Consider the following 17,787-nt stretch of genomic DNA (forward strand, 5'->3'; position numbering starts at 1 on the left):
TGGCTGGGCGCAGTGACACACTCCTGTAATGCCAGCACTTTGGGAGGCTGAGGCGGGCAGATCGCTTGAGCTCAGGAATTCGAGACCAGCCTAGGCAACATTGTGAAACCCCATCTCTACAAAATACAAGAAAAAAAAAAATTTTCAGCTGAACGTGGTGGCACACACCTGTAGTCCCAGCTACTCAGCTACTCAGGAGGCTGAAATGGGAGGATCACTTGAGCCCAACAAGGGCGAGGCTGCAGTGAACCCAGATAGCGGCCTGCACGCCAGCCTAGGCCACAGAGTGAGACCCTGCTTCAAACAACAACAACAAAGACCTCACCTCCAACTTCACCTTCTCAACCCCTCCTCACCTCCAACTCCAAAAACAAATAAACAAACAAACAGCTTTGTAAAGTGTGTACTCCAGAATATCTACCATTATTATTGCTTGGTTGTGAGATTATAGATGTTTCAGAGTTTCTTCTGTGTGCTTATCTACGGTTTGTTTGTTTGTTTGTTTGTTTTGAAATACAGTCTCACTCTATTGCCCAGACTGGAGTGTAATGGTGTGAGCCACTGCGCTTGGTCTTTTTTTTTTTTTTTTTTTTGAGACGGAGTCTCGTTCTGTCGCCCAGGCTGGAGTGCAGTGGCCGGTTCTCAGCTCACTGCAAGCTCCGCCTCCCGGGTTTATGCCATTCTCCTGCCTCAGCCTCCGAGTAGCTGGGACTACAGGCGCCCGCCACCTCGCCCGGCTAGTTTTTTGTATTTTTTAGTAGAGACGGGGTTTCACCGTGTTAGCCAGGATGGTCTCGATCTCCTGACCTCGTGATCCGCCCATCTCGGCCTCCCAAAGTGCTGGGATTACAGGCTTGAGCCACCGCGCCCGGCCAGCGCTTGGTCTTATATATGCATTTTTACATGTCTACAATAAACTGATGAAACAACATGTTGTTTTACTTTGTTTCATTTTAAAATACTGTTTAAAAATATTATAAGTAAACCAAAGTGGATTTCCTAAGGACTCACAGCTACAGAAAATCTCAAAGCAGAAAAAGTAAAACTTGCAAGTGAATTAGAATCACAAAAAGTCTGAATATTTTCTCTTCATTATTGTTACCCAAACATTTATCTCAAGTGGAAACACTTCTCTCTGGGCTCCAAAAGAGATTTGTTAAATTGCTACTGCCTGCCAAAAGAAATTAATATTGCAAATAATAATTAGGCTAACAATGAAAACTCCGGGGGGTAAATAAAAAAACCACAATTCACAATTATCCTTGAGTGGAATCTGCAGAGATTGGAGGTAAGTGGAGAGCTCTTCTTTCAAAGTCAAATCAAATCAACGGTGTTAAGCGCCACAGCGTGGACAGGACCCACTGAACTAAACTCTGAGGAAACACAAAATGTGTGACCCAAAGTCCTTGTTCGCCAGAGACAATACTGATGTAGCCAAGGAAATTCCTCTCAGAGAATGGTTTGCAGTGAGTAGGAAGGATGGTGTAGAGGTGAATAGTGGGGTTGTGGGTAGTGTGGATTGTCATTCCCTTGATCTGAACCAGGGGTTGCAAAAACATAATCTGAAATTTGAATCAGCCCTGCAGACAAATTAAAGCATTTATAATGCCTAAAAATATGTTAGAGACCAGCTGGGTGTGGTGGTGCACGCCTGTAATCCCAGCACTTTGGGAGGCCTAGGCGGGTGGATCACTTGAGGTCGGAAGTGGCCAGCCTGGCCAACATGGTGAAACACCCATCTCTACCAAAAAGTATAAAAAATTAGCCAGGTGTGGCAGTGTGCGCCTGTAATCCCAGCTACTCGGGAGACTGAGGCAGGAGAATCGCTTGAACCTGGGAGTCAGTGAGCCGAGATCATGCCATTGCATTCCAGCCTGAGTGACAGTGCAAGACTCTGTCTCAAACAATCAAAAAAGTTAGAAACCTATTTAGCTCATTTCAAGCGTAGCACAGAGCAGCTAGTCCGAATCACAAATTTAAGTTTTCTGTTCCCACAGGTATAGTTTTTGATTCTTGTATCTAAGCTATCCTTGAATCCCTACTTGAAAGTTGACCAACATTTGTCAAACAAAAAAATCTAGAGAATACTGCTTTTTAATGGCCAACATGAAAGTTCTGCGCTACTAAATTATTTATTTATTTATTTAGTTAGTTAGTTAGTTAGTTAGTTATATTGTGTTATCGCCTTCCCTTTCTTCTCCTTTCAGAAGGAGTCTCCCTCTGTCACTCAGGCTAGAGTGCAGTGGGGTGTTCTGGGCTCTCTGCAACCTCCATCTCCCAGGTTCAAGCGATTCTACTGCCTCAGCCTCCGAGTAGCTGGGATTACAGGAGTGCACCAACACACCTGGATTTTTTGTAGAGATGGGGTTTCACCATATTAGGTCAAGCTAGTCTCCAACTCCTGACCTCAAGTGATCTGCACGCCTCAGCCTCCCAAAGTACTGGGATTATAGGAGTGAGCCACCACACCTGGCCTCTAGGCCACATTCTTAAAGCTTTGTCTTGTCACCATTTATCTGCCAGGGACAAAAACAAAGAAACAAACAGAAGTAAGCCAATATCAAGCAGAAGAAAAAGCAAAACAAATTAAGATTCTATTATTCTAGGAAGGTAGGAATAGATAAGTTCCTATAGGACCCTAATGGCCAGGATATTGAATTTTGACTTTATCCTGAAGACAATAGAGAGTCTTTCATATGGAGACAGACTAGAAATGTAAAATCAGTCTCTAAATTTCAGAAACAAGGCTGAGTGCCATGGCTTACGCCTAGAATCCCAGCACTTTCGGAGGCCGAGGCGAGCGGATCACTTGAGGGCAGCAGTTTGAGACCAGCCTGGCCAACATGGCGAAAGTCCATTTTTACTAAAAATACAAATAGCCAGGTGTGGTGGCGGGCGCCTGTAATCCCAGGTACCCAGGAAGCTGAAGCAAGGGAATCGCTTGAACCCAAGAGGCAGAGGCTGCATTGAGCCAAGATCACACCACTGCACTCCAGCCTGGGCAACAGAGTAAGACTCAGTCTTAGAAACAAAATCTAGGCCAGGCGTGGTAGCTCACGCCTATAATCCCAGCATTTTGGGAGGCTGAGGTGGGTGGATCACCTGAAGTAAGGAGTTCAGGAGAAGCCTGGGCAACATGGTGAAACCATGTCTCTACTAAAATTGCAAAAATTAGCGGGCGTGGTGACATGCGCCTGTAGTCCCAGCTACTCGGGAGGCTGAGGCAGCAGCATCACTTGAACCCAGGAGGTGGAGGTTGCAGTGAGCCGAGATCGCACCACTACACTCCAGCCTGGCTACAGAGCGAGACTGTCTCAAAAAGAAAAAAAGAAAAAGAAAAAGAAACAAAAACCTATTGATAAGAGTTCATTTTAAAGATCATTCTCCACACTTAGAGCATGGAATCATGCCTGTCAGCAATTTTGGTCAGTCTCCAGATTAGTAACTGTGACTTGCCACCCTGGCTGATGGGCTGGCAGGAAGGAGTGTGTCATATCAGAGATTGCCACAGACACCCAGGGCAATGCGATTTGTCACTTAAAGAGGGAGGCAGATCAAGAGCATCTCATCCTCCGACTGCTGAGTCATCCTGCTCTGGCAGTTATTTAAACAGAAGCCTCCAGGAGACATACAATCAACACTCCACTCAGACAATGCCCAGACCTCCAGAAATCATGTGTCAAGCTTGGATTGCCTTAGAGAGATGCAATTTTAAAACAGCTTTCATCCTCTTTTCTCTCATATTGTCACACTATCAGTTCTGACTTCTGGCTCCTTTCCTCGCAAGAAGCTCACCCAGCTGGAACTCTTATGGGACCTTGGCACCAGAGACCACCAATTCCTCTTTGAAGTTTTCTAACAGCATCATTGGTATTTCTGACTTGGCTTTCTTGTATTTCTCTCACGTTAACAAAACTGGTTGAGCATCTACCACGGGCTACATGCTGAGCTACAGGTAAGGTTTGGCTAAAGGATGAATAAGACCCACTCCTTGTCTTCAGGAGTTTGTCTAGCAGAAGAGTCTGTCAAGTAATCAGGAAACCCCCGTACACAATGTGATAGCTCTAAGACAGGTATATACAAGATGATGTTCTGGACCTTAACTGTTTGGGGAGTACCACTGCCTTTGTCTAAAAACCATCACCCTTTTTATACGCCATTTTGGGAGGAAGTGGGGGGACGTGGGAGGCTTCAAAGGGCTATGGGAGGATGGACATTTTAAAAGGACTTTTCTTTTTTTTTTTTTGAGACAGAGTTTCGCTCTGTCACCCAGGCTGGAGTGCAGTGGCGTGATCTCGGTTCACTGTAAGCTCCGCCTCCCGGTTTCATGCAATTCTCCTGCCTCAGCCTCCTGAGTAGTTGGGACTACAGGTGCCCGCCACCACACCTGGCTGATTTTTTTGTATTTTTAGTAGAGATGGGGTTTCACCTTGTTAGCCAGGATGGTCTCCATCTCCTGACCTCGTGATCCACCCGCCTTGGCCTCCGGAAGTGCTGGGATTACAGGCATTAGCCACCGCGCCCTGCCAAAGGGCTTTTCAAATCTAACGATGTATTCGCATTTCCACCTGTCTGCTAGCCCTTGTCCAGTTTGACCTAGGCACTCACTGCTGCTTTGGTGGTGAGTACTGTTGATGGTTCTTTTCCCTGCCCATCCTTGAGGTGCTCCCTTCAATATGTCAAATGAGGACTCCCATTACATTTGACTGTCATCCATCAGCCACAACTGTCCTGCCCAGAAGAGCTGGCCTTGGTTTTAAAGCCTACATCTTGGCTGACCTTCTTTACCACTTTATTAAGGAACCTGACTTGCTCTTTGATATCACATGTGCTACAGGTGCTGTTGATGAAACTGCCAAAGGAGCTGAATATGACTGACATCTTTGGAAGGATGAAACTTAGCATGCCCATACAGTTGTGTCCAAATGCTGTCCTTATCTCCCAATGGAAAGGTATTGTAAATAAAGAGAAATGTCAGAGGCTTATTTTAAACACTAAATATGAGCTAGGAGCTGTCCTAGACACTATGTAAAAGTTTTATTTAGTTCTCACTGTAATGTTGGCCTTATGTTAGCACTGCAGTTTTTTTTTTTTTTTTTTTTTTTTTTTTTTGAGGCAGAGTCTCGCTCTGTCGCCCGGACTGGAGTGCAGTGGCCAGATCTCAGCTCACTGCAAGCTCCGCCTCCCGGGTTTACGCCATTCTCCTGCCTCAGCCTCCCGAGTAGCTGGGACTACAGGCGCCCGCCACCTCGCCCGGCTAGTTTTTGTATTTTTAGTAGAGACGGGGTTTCACCGTGTTAGCCAGGATGGTCTCGATCTCCTGACCTCGTGATCCGCCTGTCTCGGCCTCCCAAAGTGCTGGGATTACAGGCTTGAGCCACCGCGCCCGGCCAGCACTGCAGTTTTTAGACTGAGGAAATTATGGCTCAGAGAGTTTAAGAGACCTGTTGAAGATCACACAGCTCCACAAACTTTTGTGTAGATTGAATGTGTACATGGGTCTATGTGACTTTGAATCTTGTGTTCTTTACCTTAGTGGACCATTTCACAGAAGGAAAATGAAATATTAACGTGGCAATAAGATTTCTGGTTCCAGTCTGATTATTGGTCTTCCAAGAGTGTTATAGGATGTATAGCCTGAGTCTCTGAAGCTTTGTTCTGAAGCATGCTATCAATATGAACAAATTGGTATGGAAGGAAGCCATAAATTATACTAAAATCTAGTTCATCAGAGGAAAATATTGTTAAATACATTTTCATTCCCAGAACTGTTCATATTGAAGAATAAAACATACAGTGGGAAAGAGACGAAGAGAAAATACGCCTGTTTTTATGACTTGTTGATATCTATGGGGTTTTTCCTTAAGCCTCACAACAATTTCCAGCATTGCCAGCAGCATTCAGTACATTCAGAACAGGATCATTTCACCCGCAGCTGAACTAGCGCCATGCCTGGGACAGACAGAGAATGGCCTTCCAGCAGACATGCCAAGGAGCAAGCCAGGGTTAGTGAGTGAAGAGGAGGGCAGGCCCATTTGAAGCAACACAGTTTATGTAAGTGTGATCTAACTGCTTTCACTAGAAATGGGTCAGGTTCCAGTTGAGAGAACGAGGGGCCTGAATGACCCCAGCAAAATCACTGTGGCATTTCTTTCAATCACCTCTGAGAATATGGCCCTGTGACGACATAAGGACACTTGGATTCATTTCAGTCAGCCGTGTTTCCCCCTCCTTTCTTGCTTCCCCATAGTTGATTTGCCAAAATTTTTTTGTTTGCTTAAATACGCTAACTAAACAGGATACATTATATGACAGTCCGTGATAAATTTACCACTGGGAAAAGGGAAAAAGTATGGGATAAAGAAATAGGTCTTTTTCGCCTCTCACAGCTGTGATTCAGTTCTGACTCAAAAGGAAGTGTGCCACCTACTGAATCACGGAAACCACTTCCTGTGGCTGTTTGGTTTATTCTGGAGGAGCATCAGGCCAAGTGCTGCCCTGCCCTGACCCTGACTGGCTCTTCAGAGCCAAGGCATTCACAGCTTGAGGTGGTTTGGCCTCAAACTCTTGAGAACATTGCATATTAAATTACAAGTGTTTCGTTTCCTAGCAAGGAGTCTTTAGCAACATGAAAACGAACATGTGTTATTTGCAAACCAAGTGTATCATTACTGAACCTGAATAGCCTTACTTTTTCATAAGGTATGTATTCCGGATGACCACTCTTAAGATCCGAATGTACACTGGTTCTGTTTATCCTGAGGGGAACTTGGGCAGTCTGCAGGATGGCATTTACCAGCTGAGGGACTTCAAGAGCACCCCTTACTCAGTGAAGCAGCACTCAACTTGTATTCACTCACTCAACATATTTCTGAGCATGTACTTATTGCCATGTGCTGTGCTAGGAAGGAGTAGAGGATACAGTGGTGAACAAGACTCCACAGCTCCTGACCTCATGGCTCATGTGTTCCACACCATAAGGGAATTACACTGTCTCTTGGGGCAGGGACCTTCCTCTGTTCACCATACAACCCCAGTATCTAGCACCCGGCCTTGCATAAAGTCACCTCTAAATCAAGCTTGTCCAACCCAAGGCCCACGGGCCACATGTGGCCCAAGATGGCTTTGAATGCAGCCAAACACAAATTTGTAAACTTTCTTAAAACATTGTAAGATTTGTGTGTACGTGTTTTAGTCCATCAGCTATTGTTAGTGTTAGTGTATTTTATGTGTGGCCCAACACAATTCTTCTATGTGGCCCAGGGAAGCCAAAAGATTGAAGACTCCTGCTCTAAATACTTGTTTGTTGAATAGATACAGGAAAAGAAAGAAGGAGGGAAGGAAGAAAGGATGGAGGAAGGAAAGAAAGAAGGGTGGGAAGAAGGGAGAAAGGAAGGGAAGAAAGAAGCAGAGAAAGGAAGAGAAAGAAATTATGGCCAGCACGGTGGCTCACGCTTGTAATCCTAGCACTTTGGGAGGCTGAAGCAGGCTGATCACCTGAGGTCAGGAGTTCGTAGGCCAGCCTGGCCAACATGTTGAAACCCCGTCTCTACTAAAAATACAAAAATCAGCTGGGCGTGGTGGTGCACGTCTGTAATCCTAACTACCTGGGAGGCTGAGGCAGGAGAATTGCTGGAACCCAAGAGGCGGAGGCTGCAGTGAGTTGAGATCGTGCCACTGCACTCCAGTCTGGGCAACAGCGTGAGACTCTGTCTCAAAAAAAAAAAAAAAAGAAAAGAAAAAAATAAAGCAGTTACCATTAATTTTTTGTTGTATTTGCAAGCAAAGACAAAAGCACCAAGGTACTTGTTTCCTTCTGTAATTAGATTTTCAAATAGACTAAAAGTTTCTGCTCTTAGGTGGGTCTGGAGACTCTGCAGTACTTCAGGACCTCAGAACACATGTGGTCTCTTGGTTGTTTTCTTTTTGTTGTTGTTGTTTATTTTATTTTTATTTTTTAATTTTAAAACAATTTTTTTTGTAGATGAATATGCTTACATATGTTTGGGTTTTTTTTTTTTTTTTTTTTTTTTTTTTTTTTTTTTTGGGACAGGGTTTTGCTCTGTTACCCAGGCTGGAGAGTGGTGATTTGATCACAGCTCACTGCAGCCTCGACCTCCCAAGGTAGGGACTACAGGTGTGGGCACTGGGGCACACCACCACACCCAGCTGATTTTCAAATTTTTTTTGTAGATAAGAGTCTCACTCAGTTGGGCAGACTGGTCTTGAAATCCTAGGCTTGAGCAATTCTCCTGCCTTGGTCTCTTAATGCATCAGGATTACAGGCGTGAACACTGCACCCTGCCAGCATGTGGTCTCTTAACCAGAGGAGGCCTCTTCTGAACTAGGTAGAGGTCCTGAGAATTGATTCTGAGAGTAAAAGTCTCTTTGTTCTCTTCAGAATAGATCAGAATCCCTAATGATAGAGCATCTACTATTCCTCTAGTGGTCCATGCCCAACAGATTCATCCAAGAATGGCTGAAGATCTGTGTAATGTTGAGCAAGTAATCTAATCACCCCACAGAAGAGTTGTGACTTGAATTATCCCAGAGTCGGCCCACCTGTTTTCATAAAGATCAGTGTAACTTGTAAGTTTCCCCACTTCTCCTCGCCTATCATCACCTGACTAACAAAAAACAGAAAACTAGGCTAGTTACGGTGGCCCATGCATATAATCCCAGCTCTTTGAGAGGTCAAGGTGGGCGGACTGCTTGAGTACAGGAATTTGAGACCAGCCTGGGCAACAAAGGGAGACTCTGCCTATATCCCAGCTATGCAGGAGGCTGAGGCAGGAGAATTGCTTGAACCTGGCAGGGCTGAGGTTGCAGCAAGCTGAGATCACGCCACTGCACTCCAGCCTAGGTGAGACTTTGTCTCAAAAAAAAAAAAAAAAAAAAAGAAAGAAAGAAAGAAAAAGAAGAAATCCCAATCTCTTCTTTTATGTAGATTCTTCCTCACTTGAATAATACATTTCTTCCCCAGTATCCTCCATATTATCCCAGAGTCAGCCCCTCTCTTTTTGTAAAGATCTGTGTAACCTCCTCTAAGTTTCCCAGTTCTCCTCACCTATCATATCATTTGGCTCAACAAAGGGCAGGCAGCTAGATTCTAATTGATATTTTGAGGCCAGGAGCGATAGCTCACGCCTGTAATCACAGCACTTTGGGAGGCTGAGGTGGGCAGATCACTGGAAGTCAGGAGTTCGAGACCAGCCTGGCCAACATGGTGAAACCTCATCTCTACTAAAAATACAAAAAATACAAAAAATTAGCCAGGCGTGTTGTCATGTGCCTGTAATCCCAGCTACTTGGGAGGCTGAGGCAGGAGAATTGCTCAAACCTGGGAGGTGGAGGTTGCAGTGAGCTGAGATCGTGCAATTGCACTCCCACCTGGGTGACAGAGCAAAACTCCATCTCAAAAACAAACAAACAAAAAAACCCTGATATTTTCAAAATTGAGGCAGTTATAATAGCTGTTTAGCCAAGAATTATGATAGCAATAATAGCAAGAAAATAAATTGGTTCACAAATGAGTCTCAGAAGTCCAATTATTTTTATTTTATTTTTATTTTTTGAACTTTTATTTTAGAATCAGGGGATACATTTGCAGGTTTGTTACCCGGGTATATTGCATCATGCTGAGGTTTGGAGTATACATGAATCAAATCTGTTATCCAGGTAGTCAGTATAGTACCCAACAGATAGCTTTTTTCAACCCTTACCTCACTCCCTTCCCCACTCTTGTATGCCCCAGTGTCTACTGTTCCCATTTCTATGACTGTGCCAACAATAATATTTTTTCTTTTTTCTTTAAATAGAGATGAGGGTCTCACTATGTTGCCCGGGTTGGTCTCAAACTTCTGACCTCAAGTGATCCTCGCACCTTAGCCTCCCAAAGTGCTAGGATTACAGGCGTGATCCATTGCGCCTGGCCCGTGCCAACAATATTTTAAACCTTTATCTGCATATTCAAGTTTGCTACTGGTTTTGTTTTACTCATTAATGTATCCCAAGCATCTAAACATGGCATATAGTACTGGCATGTAATAGGTGCTTAATAAATATTTATTGAATAAACAAATTAGTTTGAGAGTTAACATTTCAAATAAAACAGAATACCATTCAATTAATTCTCTTCTACTTTCTTTTAAGAGAGACAAATAGTCACACATACATCAGCAGGAGAGGACACAATTTCCTGTGTTTAAGTTTTTATGATGTTACTTTAGTTCAAATGTCACAGAAAATTATATTGAACTCTTGACCAATCTATCTAGTTTTTCCATTGGAGTATTGACCCAAATAAGAAATAGCATCAAGGAAAAATTATTTTTTGGCAGAAAAATATTGTCTCTAAATTCTTGTGTGTTTTGTTTTGATTTTTTCCTTAGTGACTGGAGGCCAGTTTCAATCCACTGAAGCACATATTCCAAATTTTCAATCTGGTTTTCTTGAGTAGTGACTGAGTGCCAAAAATGAAGCAATGACACAACATCACCACCAAGACACTCCCCAGCACACACACACACACGCCAGAGTCCACCACCAAGACACTCCCCAGCACGCACACACACGCCAGAGTCCAGGCCATATTTGGGTGGCTTGCAAGCTTCTTCCTCCCTAGTATTTACTCTCAAAACAATGGCTTTTTTTTTCTTCCAAACAAATTTCTTATATCTTTAACCAATTCTCATAAAATTTTTGTCTAATACACTAGTTAGTGTATTCCAGACCCTAAAAGATAACATAATGAAACTGTTTGGGTGAGGGAGAAGGGACAAGATGGAGGAAGGTAAACAAGAAGGCACCGCCCCTGTTGCTTCCCGGTTCTTCCTCACCAACTTTCCCGCGCAGGAAAATGCAGCCTGCGCCCGGGAAGATGCAGATCAACAGAGCATGCCCCAGGTGACATCAATCCAAAGAGATCGAAACTTACCCGGCCACGCCTATGGAGACGCCCCTATCACGCCCTTATCCCGCCCACTGTCCTCCCCCTTCCAGTACCAATGCATAAAAGTCCGCTGCCGGCAGGAGCCCGTGTGACTTCTTCGGCCTCCGCATTCGTGGAGCGGGCAACCTAACCAGGGCGCCTGGGAGACTTCCCTGGACCCCCACACCTGAGGACCAGAGAACCTCGCCCAAGAGTGTGTGCATATTTGCAATAAAGGGCTGCCGCTTTCTTATGTACTTTGGCCTCATGTTTAATTACTTAGCTCTCCTAAATTAAGTTACATTAAATTAAATTAAGACAAACTATCTATGACTAAAAGGTAATCATATCTTCTAGTTATCCTTTTTTGCTTCCTTTTAAACTTAATTTTGATACATTTGGGAGTGAAATGATGACAATAAATGCAAAGTAATTATTGAAGAAACAATAATTTTGTATTAGCTTACTGGGGGAAAAAAAAAGATAACCAAATATATTTTGGCAGCCCCAAACAAGTCACATGTGTAATGCAGTGGGAGAGCAGTGCCCTGAAGGAAAAGGTGGCCTGCTGGACTGCCAAGAGAACAGACGTCCACTGCAAGTAATATGAGCTCTAAGTCTGGACGAGGCCCATGTCTGCTATGAGACTTGGGGCAATTCACTTAATCAGAGCCTTAATCAGCTACGGACTAACAATATCCATACCTGCTACTTATTTTGTAAATCTCCTTTCTAAAGTTAACTCTATTCGTTGATCCATAATCCCATACATTCTAGACTCTTTTCCTGTTACAGCCAAGTTGTCTATCATTGACAGAGATATTCACCTGGTGGTTTTGGCTTCTCTAATCCTCCTGATGAGAACACCTCCAAGGGAGCTTTCAGTGGCATTTAAGGTCATTTGTGCTCTTGGGCCTAGAAGCTGCCTTGGTAGTGGTTTTAGCCCACGTGAGGTAAGTATTGTATGCCCAACCTCTTTATGTATTACTTCATTTAATTGTATACTAATCCTTTGTCATAGGTTATCAGAGTGTTTGACTATAAATTACAGGAAGGGAGAAACAACAAACTCCAATCAACTAAAACAATGGGGCATTTTTTGGCTCACGTAACTGAGAGTCTAGAGAGAAGGCATCTTCAGGTTGGCTGATGAATCCTGTATGTCTGCCTTGTCTCCAGGTCCCCAGGTTCTGCCTCTGTCCTAACGTCCAGTGTTGGATTCCTCTTCACATCAACTCCTCTCTGCAGGTTGGGCCATCAGACCCTATCTCCTTATTTATGTTGAGCAAAGGAGAGAGAATGCCTCTACAAACAATGAAAAAAGTGAAAAAAAAATCTTTCTCCTCCTTATAACTTTAGTTATCTTAACTTTAGTCAGTTTAACTTTAGTCAGTTGCTTAGCTACTAAACAGTAGCTATTAAGAGGTGGGAAGGAATACTATTGTGTAATCAACTAAGGCTCATACAGAAGATTAGGGTTATCTGGAATGATTTGAATTAATTAGAATTTACCCTCAGAGCTGTGGCAATTCCTTGAACCACATTGATTGCTGTAAGGTGGAAGAGGAATAGATTGAATTTTGGGGAGTCAACTACTGTACTACAGGTAAATACTATGAATTTCCAATTCACAGATGAGAAAATTGAGGCATGTGCTGGGAGGGAGGTTATGTAATTTGCCCAATATCACAATTGAACCTAGGCAAAAGCCTGTCTCCAGGTCTAACAATTCAGTGACCTCCTGTGTACATTTCTATCTCTCTGTTTTTTAGAGTTGGGGTCTCACTGCGCCACCTGGGCTGGATTGCAGTGGCTTGATCATGGAGATCATGGCTTTCTGTAGCCTTGAACTCCTGGGTTCAAGTGATCCTCCTCCCTCAGCTTCCCGAGTGGCTGGGACTACAGGCTTGACAACACACCCAGCTATCCTGTGTACATTTCTTGAGAGCTTATGATTTATAAGAGAAACTCTAAAATAAGGGGAGGGTGTGCTAAGGGGAAGACCAAATCACTATCAAGAGGTGGATTCAATCTTACCTCTTCTATTTACTAGTTGTGTGACTCTTTTGAAAGGGGAATAATAGGCCAGGTGCGGTGGCTCCTGACTGTAATCCCAGCACTTTGGGAGGCCGAGGCGGGCAGATCACCTGAGGTTAGAAGTTCAAGACCAGCCTAGCCAACATGGCGAAACCCCATCTCCTGTAAAAATACAAAAGTTAGCCGGGAATGGTGGCATGTGCCTATAGTCCCAGGTACTCAGGAGGCTGAGGGGAGAATCGCTTGAACCTGGGAGGCAGAGGTTGCAGTGAGCCGAGATTACGCCACTGCACTTCAGCCTGGGTGACAATGAGACTCCATCTCAAAAAAAAAAAAAAAAAGAAAAGAAAAGAAAAGAAAATGGAAATAATAAAACGTACTTACTGAAGCAGTAGCAAATATTAAAATTTAGACCAGGCAGAAGAATGTTTTTCAAAATGACATGACCTGGCAACGTGATAAAAATGCAAATTCCTGTTACCACACCAGACCCATTAAATCAGAAACTCTGGGGATGGGATCCAGGACTAAGTACTTTAACAAGCACCCCAGGTGATTCTGATGATTAATGTTAAAGTTTGAGAACCACTGGTCTAACACATTGCCTGGTACATAAGCTTTTATTTTGTTGTTGTTGTTCCAAGGACAATGTGTGTATTGACTTCTGTTTCCAGGAGTTCATGACTTGGAGAACTAGAGAAAGGAAGACAAAAATTGTTTAATGCAGAACGATACTGATTGATAAATACCTGAATATAATACAGGTTACATGTGCTTTGAGTATTTATAGAAGGTTGAATTTATTTCCAGCAGGATGACTGTCAGAAGCTTTTATAGATTAGAGAAGAAATGGAAAGGGGAAAACACAGTTATGAACTATAAAGCAGGGCAGACAAGTTTTCAATGGTTACTGCCAATGTGTATATAGAAAGTTAGCTTGGCCAGGCAAGGTGGCTAATTCTTGTAATCCCAGCACTTTGGGAGGCCGAGGCGGGCAGATTACCTGAGGTCAGGAGTTTGAGACCAGCCTGACCAACATGGTGAAACCTTATCTCTACTAAAAACACACAGTCAGCCGAGCATGGTAGAGAATGCCTGTAATCCCAGCTACTCAGGAGGCTGAGGGAGGAGAATCGCTTGAACCTGGGAGGCAGAGGCTGCAGTGAGCTGACATTGTGCCATTGCACTCCAGCGTGGGCAACAAGAGCGAAACTCTGTCTCCAGAAAAAAAAAAAAAAAGGTAAGTTACCTTAAAATATATCAATACAAACAAATAAATTCAAATAAATTGATATTTCATATTGTACAGGAACAAAACCCATCAGAAGATGTCAGAAGATGAGGATTTTTGTCCTGATGCTACACTTACCAGCTGCCCCTCAGTGTTCTACTTCTTAAAAAAAAAGAGAGATTGGTCCTGATCCCTGGTTCTTAACCAGGGGAAAATAAAGTGGGGCCAGGGCATGTGCAGACTTAAAAATTACACAGGGGAATGTAGGCACGACCTGTTTAAGAAATACTGTACTAAATGGTCTCTGTGATTGTAGATTAAAGAATAATCAAGTGTTGGCCGGGCGTGGTGGCTCACACCTGTAATTCCAGCACTTTGGGAGTCCAAGGTGTGTGGATCACACAAGGTTAGGAGTTCGAGACCAGCCTCGCCAACATGGCAAAACCCCCTCTCTACTAAAAATACAGAAAATTAGCCAGGTGTGGTGGTGCATGTCTGTAGTCCCAGCTACTCAGGAGGCTGAGGCATGAGAATTGCTTGAACCTGGGAGGTGGAGGTTGCAGTGAGCCAAAATCACGCCACTGCACTCCAGCCTGGGCGACAGAGTGAGACTCTGTCTCAAAAGAAGAAAAAAATAGTAATCAAATGTAAAGTTAGCACATAAAGGAGGCAGGTACATATTATTAAAATCTATATGACTATCTCTGCTTTTTTATTTTTTGTTCAATATCTGTATCTGAACACCTAATTAATGAAAGGAAAACATGTATAATATGTAGCAACTAAAATGTCACCTTCTCTATGGGGATCACAAAGTCCTTGGCAATCACTTCCATACCAGACAAGTGAGTATTGTCCTTCTCTTTTTCCAGATGGATAAACAGAGGCAACCCGAGGATAAAGCCCTTGTTCAGCGTCACACATTTCAGTCACTAAATAAGACAGAATGGATGCCAGTATTCTCATCCCCTTACAAATAAAGAGCCTTCAAGCTCTTGCAGTCAACAAGAACTTTTGGAATGATTTCACTGCCTAAAAAGGCAGATACATAGATGACATCCACAAATAGGAAGAAAATCAACTTGAACCTGAGTGTGTGGCCTCACTGACTCTAAGCAGTAGAGACAGAAGAAAAGTAAAGTTTTAGCAAAGAAGGTTCTGAAAGAAAATAAATATAGCTAGTTTTTAAGCACTGTTTTTACACAGTAAAACAAGGGCAAAATTACTCTTCTTTAAGTAGTAATTCTTATCCCTTGATTAAGTCACCTACTCATTTATTTAATAAATACATACTGATTGCCTTCTATGTGTTGAGCACTCATCTCTGTATTGGAAATATAATAATGACCAAAGTTGACAATAGTAATAACAATAATAGCTAATATAGCAGGTACTAATGATTGTTGAGTAAAATGTCAAAATTCAGTGTGAACAGCATTCTATTTGGGGCTGCATCCATTGACTGTAACACAGCTAATCTATCTGAAATTTTCTGCTTTGGGCCTCTGTGACAGAAGAAGCTGTGCTGGGCCTGCCTCTAGTTGGCGATGCATCTACCAATGAGAATGAATTTATGATCGTTCTTCCTGTAAAGGCAATTGGAACTGACAGCATTGTGATTTTCTTTTACTGTTAGTTTTAAATTACTAGAACCAACTCAATTACTAGAACCAACTTTACTTCTTTGTTCCTACTTACTGAAATAGTAAAAGCAACATGTAAAATAAAAGAAATGCCATCTTAACATCGTTTTGATGACAAAACAGTGTTTCTTTCAGTTGTGCTTCAAATGGAATAAGACGCAAACAGGCTTGGTATGGTGGCTCAGCCCCGTAATCCTAGCCCTTTGGGAGGCTGAGGTGGAAGGATTGCTTGAGGCCATGAGTTTGAGACCAGCCTGCGCAACAGAGCAAAACTGTGTCTCTACAAAAAATAAAAAATTAGCTGAGTGTAGTGGTGTGTGCTTGTGGTCCCAGCTACTTTTGAGGCTGAGGAGGGAGAATCTTTTGAGCCCAGAAGGTCGAAGTTGCAATGAGCCATGATTGTGCCATTGCCCTCCAGCTTGGACAACAGAGCAAGATTTTATGTCAAAAAATAAATAAATAAAAGACACCAACATATCTGAGATTAACTTTCAGTGGTAAATTTGTTCCATATATGATTCTTAAGGTTAAATGCTTTGGAAGCTTTAAAAAACATTTCAGCCTTTTTAAATGCCATCATACACTGATGATGCTCTCAGATATTAGGAAATCTTTTGAGCAGAAAATGGAAGTGGGGGTGTTGAGGCAGGGAGGAGAGTGATGCAATATTCCTTAGTGTCGTCCTGTGATTTCACAATTTGTTTTTCAATCTGTTTGGACTTTCAAAAGGGAAGACTCTCATATGTCAACGAGCACATGAACTGATGCTTAAAACACTGGAAACAACAACTGTAGAGGTTCAAGTATATGTACATTTATGTATTCATATTCCTTGATGGGAATGCTGGCTGGTGTGAATGTTCAGTCTCCTGAGAAATGTAAATTTTATCTCTGACAGATTTATTAGCTTGCTATATCTGAGCACATGAGCAAAAACAATGCCTAATAAGAAAACTTTCTGTCTCCTTCAAAGTCAAACTTGGAAGAAATGAAGGGAAAATGGCTTTTCTTTGCTTGACAGTGTTCAACATTATTGCAGTCAGTGTGCTCATGAAGATTGCAAACTTTTTTTTTATTTTGAGACAGAGCAGCTAGGACTACAGGTGCGCACCACCACACCCAGCTAATTTTTGTATTTTTAGTAGAGATGGGGTTTTAACTATGTTGGCCAAGCTAGTCTCAAATTCCTGACCTCAAGTGATCCATCGGGCAGCTCTTTTTTTTTTTTTTTTTTTTTTTTTGAGACAAAGTCTCACTCTGTCACCCAGGCTGGAATGCAATGGCATGATCTTGGCTTACTGCAACCTCCGCCTCCTGGGTTCAAGCAATTCTCATGCCTTAGCCTCCCAAATAGCTGGGACTACAGGTGTGTGCCATCACTCCCAGCTAATTTTTGTATTTTTAGTGGAGACGGGGTTTCGTCATGGTGTCCAGGCTGGTCTCAAACTCCTGACCTCAAGTCATCCGCCCGCCTCAGCCTCCCAAAGTGCTGGGATTACAGGCGTGAGCCACCACTCCTGGCCATCTGGCAGTTCCTTATAGCAGTATGAAAATGGACTAATACATCCTATCTCTCCCAAAATAAAAAAAGTAGACAGGTGTGGTGACACACACCTGTATTTCCAGCTGCTCAGGAGACTGAGGTAGGGGGATAGCTTGATCCAGGGAAGCAGAAGTTGCAGTGAGCTGAGATTGGGCCATTGCAATGAGCTGAGATTGGGCCACTGCACTCCAACCTGGGTAACAGAACAACAACCCATCTCAAAAAAAAAAAAAAAAAAAAAATTTAACTGGGGATTAGATTGAAAAGATATAAAAATAAAGCTATTAATCTCTTACAGTCCCAGATATAAAGTATATGCTCTCATGTTATGAAAAGATTACTATAATTATGAATAAGAAAAAAGATTATTGTTCTTTTATGTTCCCACTCTGAGCACCTATGA

General features: G+C 42.9%; 1 long non-coding RNA gene across 8 annotated transcripts; it reads left to right on the plus strand.

Annotated features, from left to right (window-relative positions):
- The first annotated feature begins 3,604 nt into the window (after positions 1-3,604).
- On the plus strand, positions 3,605-14,169 carry LOC104667939. 8 transcript variants are annotated; one of them, XR_004056421.1, is made up of 8 exons: positions 3,605-3,955; positions 4,838-4,952; positions 5,537-6,054; positions 8,447-8,589; positions 10,392-11,883; positions 12,110-12,178; positions 12,449-12,536; positions 14,039-14,169. It is a non-coding gene; the product is annotated as an uncharacterized LOC104667939 (long non-coding RNA). The 8 variants fall into 8 exon arrangements; XR_004056414.1 differs by having other exon boundaries at positions 10,392-12,178; XR_004056418.1 differs by having other exon boundaries at positions 10,855-12,178.
- Positions 14,170-17,787: the final 3,618 nt, after the last annotated feature.

The sequence above is a fragment of the Rhinopithecus roxellana genome, chromosome 3 (genome assembly GCF_007565055.1).
Source record: "Rhinopithecus roxellana isolate Shanxi Qingling chromosome 3, ASM756505v1, whole genome shotgun sequence".
Taxonomy (NCBI): Eukaryota; Metazoa; Chordata; class Mammalia; order Primates; family Cercopithecidae; genus Rhinopithecus; species Rhinopithecus roxellana.